The following is a 4078-nucleotide window of genomic DNA, read 5'->3' as shown; positions in this document are numbered from 1 at the left end:
GTCATTCTTCAAAACCACGTGGGTACTAGGAAGTCATGTAAACCACAATATTTTTCTTGTGAACAAAAAGTTGTTTGTCAGGGAGGGGAGAAGCTTGGTAAAATAAAAATTAAAAGGTGGATAAGAACATACACATATTTTCTTACTTTCTCAACAGGAATCCTTTTCTGAACCACAGAACAGAAAATTATTCAAGTGGCTATTTTTCTAATTCTCCCAAGAGTGGCGTATAGCTAGTATCCTTCAAGAGCCATAGGAGAGACAGATACTAATTAATTATTACAAAATGCATGCTTCAGGATATTACTGCTTAATTATCTTGTGTTAAGAAAGACCACCTTAAAAGTAATGGAATCAAAGAAAAACTTTGAACTTTAAAGTTTAAACTTTGCTTTAAACCTTGGCTACCGAAAGAACAAAAGCTAGTCTCTCTCTCTCTCTCTCTCTCTCTCAAAGGCAAACATGGGTGCACAGGCACACACACGCACGCGCCGTCACACACACACACACACACACACACACACGCACACAATTACTGAAAGCTCGGCACTTGTCCTTGAGGCCACATCAAAAGAACAAGAATAAATGGCTTGAGGAAATGGAAAGAGAAGTTTATTACTTTGCCAGCAAAGGAGGAAAAATGGCAGACTCTGTCATTTCAAAATCCAATTTTTCCTGAACATAAGCAGAAATACAGAGTTTTTCAAGGATGGCCCTCAGTTCTAGGCTACTGTGTTAATTATTCTAATCATCCCATCTCTGTCAAAGACAAAGCCTGTGACCTCTGCCCACTTGGGCCCACCTGTGCTCAGCTGGGGGGCTGGTTCCAGCCTGGGATAGCAGAGATATCTCCTGTAACTTTAAGAACAAAAGACATATCCTACTCCTTCCAACCACTGGCCTGAGACAGAGATGCAGGTTTTAGTTCTCAAAAAGGAGTGGAGGATGTTTTAAGGAGATAGAAAATATTTTTGTCTTTTGTTTGGTTGTTTTGTTTTGTTTTTGTTTTTGTTTTTGTAGGCCATTCCCTCTGTTACACATTCCCCACTCTCAATTGTATGCTTCCATATCTATGGGAAGAGGGGCAACTACTCTGCTACACTCTCTCTCTCTCACACACACACACAAAGAAAAAAGGAAGGGAAAAAGAAAACAAGTAAAAAAGGATCCAAATTATCAGCAACATACAAGATGATGATGCCATTATGTTCGTGCTAGGTTACCAACCCACAACTTCCTTTTTAATCTGTTCTTTTTTTCTTTTTTTCATTTCAATAGATTCAAGGGGTACAAGTGTTTTTGTTATTACATGGATGACTTGTATAATCTTAAATTCAGGGTTTTCAGTGTACCCATCACCAGAATAGTGGTACATTTACATAACAGGTAGTTTTCTATCCCTCATCCTCTTCTCACCTTCCCCTCTCTTAGGTTTTAGTGTCCATTACACCACTTTATGGCCATATATACCCCTCATTTGGCTCCCACTTATAAGTGAGAACATGTGGTGTTTGTTGTTCCATTCCTGAGATGCTTCACTTAGGATAATGGTCTCCAATTCCATCCAAGTTGCTGCAAAAGATATCATTGCATTCCCTTTTATGGCTGAGTAGTACTCCATGGTGTACACATACACACACACACACACACATACACACACACCCAAAAATACACACACTTTCTTTATCTGCTTATTGGTTGTTGGGCACTTAGGTTGATTCCATATTTTTGTAATTGTGAATTGTGCTGCAATAAACATTTTGGTATAGCTATTTTTTTTATAAAGTGACTTCTTTTACTTGCGTAGATATCCAGTAGTGGAATTGCTGAATTGAACAGTAGGTCTACTCTTAGTTCTTTGAGAAATCTCCATATTGTTTTCCATAGAGGTTGTACTAGTTTATATTCCCACCAAGAGTATATAAGCATTCCCTTTTCATCACATCCATGCCCACATCCATTGTTTTATTTACTTTTTAATATGGTCACTTTGACTAGGGTAAGGTGATATCTCATTTGTGGTTTTAATTTGCATTTTCCTGGTGATTAGTGATGTTGAGCAGTTTTTCATATGTTTTTGGCCACTTGTCTATCTTCTTTTGAAAGAAATCTGTTTATGTCTTTTGTCCACTCTTGGATAGGGTTGGTTATTCAGTATTTTCCAATGATTTTATATCCCATCTCCATAATATATTATGGAGGAAACTGAGGATAAGAAGCCTATGTCCCCCAAGCAGCTCCAGAATTGCCAACATGTTGGTTCTGAGAGAGAAGCTATGACAGAGGGAATGGCCTCCCCAAAATGGCAAAAATATTTCCTGTCTCTTTAAACTTCCCCCACTGTCTTTGGAAACTGTGGCCTGGCCTGCATCCCTACCTCAGGCAGGTGGTCAGGAGGGGCAGGGGAATGTCTTTTGTTCTTTGTGTTACAGGAGATGGTTCAGCCATCCCAGGCCCTGGCAAAGACCTCTCAGGTGGGCAGAGGTCACAGCCTTTGTGTTTGGCAGAGATGGGACAATTAGAATCATTAGTGACAATAGCCTGGAACTGAGGCCCATCCCTTTAAAAGCCCCATATTTCCGCTTATGGATAGGAAATTTGGATTTTGAGATGAGCGTCTACCATTTTTCCTCCTTTGCTGGCAAAGTAATAAACTTCTCTTTTCTTCTCCTCAAACCATTTGTTCTCATTCTTCTGATGAGATCTTGAGGACAAGTGCTGAGCTTTTGGTAACAAAGCTGTGAGGGGGAAAAAAGTGAGAATAGAAAAGAAAGTGTAGTATAAAGAAATAAAAAAAAAAAGAAAATGTGAACAGAATAAGATACAGGGTTAAACACATCTGAGTGACCACAAACATATAACTCTGGTCACTTCTTGAATAAGGAAATTATGCAAGGTAAAATGTAGAAGAAAAAGACAGATGATAAAATTGTTCTTTCCATTTTGGGACAGAGAAAAGACAGAAAGTTTGTGGAGAAATAAATATATTCTACTTTTGTTTTTAACAAGAGATGCTATCCAAGCACTATTAGAAATTCATTTATAGAAAAATATAGAGATCATACAATCATGGTTGAGTGCTATCTAGTTTTGTTTCTAAAAGAAAAACAGTCAAAATATAAATATAGACTCAATAAATAAAACATTTCATCACCTCAAAATATGCCTGATGTTGCTTTGCAGTTCATCCTCCTGCCCCTGTAACCAGGCAGTCATTGACTTACTATCCATAAAGTTGAGTTTTGCTAGTTTTAGAATTCTGTATAAATAGAATTACAGAGTTTGCATTCTTGGAAGTTTACTGTCTTTCACTCAGCATAATATTTTTGAGTTTCATCCATGTTGCATAGGGCAGTAGTTAATTTCTTTTTATTAGTGAGTAGTATTTCACTGTATAGATATATAACAATTTGTTTATCCATTATTCCATTGAGTTTTTTTCCACTTTTTTGCTACTATAAGTAAGGTCAACATAAACATTTGTGCAAAAGTCTTTCTGTGGACATATATTTTCTAATCTCTTGAAGAAATATCTGGGAGTGGAAATGCTAGGTTATATAGAAAATATATGTTTTATTTTATAAACATACAAAGTTTTCACAAAAGGCTGTGCCATTCCCATCATTAATGCAAGAAGGTTCCATTTGCTCTACATTAGTAGCAATGTTTGACATGGCTAGTCTTTTTAATTTTAACCATTCTAGTATGGATGCAGTGAAATATAAATGTAGTTTTAATTTGCACATCTCCAATGTTATGTTGTCCATTTTCTCATGTGATTATTTATAATTCATTTTTTGTGACCTATTAAAGTATTTTGCCTTTTGGGGGGGATTATTTGTTTTCTTATTATGAGTTTTAATATGTATATACAACTCACATAGAGAGAGACACACATAGATATGTATATATAAATAAATAAAATGGGTTATAAAATAATATGAAAAAATTCCATTATCAGATACATATGTTACAAATACTTTCCACCATTTGTATAGAGCCTTTTCACAAAATCTTTCTTAAAAGTCTTAAAAAAATTTAAAACCTTCTAAACATTGAACCCTCTAAACCTGAGAAA

The 4078-nt window shown here is 36.0% G+C and overlaps 1 protein-coding gene across 1 annotated transcript in view; it reads left to right on the top strand.

Moving 5' to 3' along the window:
• Positions 1-4078, top strand: part of CLEC12A (C-type lectin domain family 12 member A) — a 64147-nt gene that overhangs the window by 3060 nt on the left and 57009 nt on the right. The window lies entirely within an intron of this gene.

This window comes from Lemur catta, chromosome 6 (genome assembly GCF_020740605.2).
Source record: "Lemur catta isolate mLemCat1 chromosome 6, mLemCat1.pri, whole genome shotgun sequence".
Taxonomy (NCBI): Eukaryota; Metazoa; Chordata; class Mammalia; order Primates; family Lemuridae; genus Lemur; species Lemur catta.
This window is presented reverse-complemented; position numbering and strand designations above follow the sequence as displayed.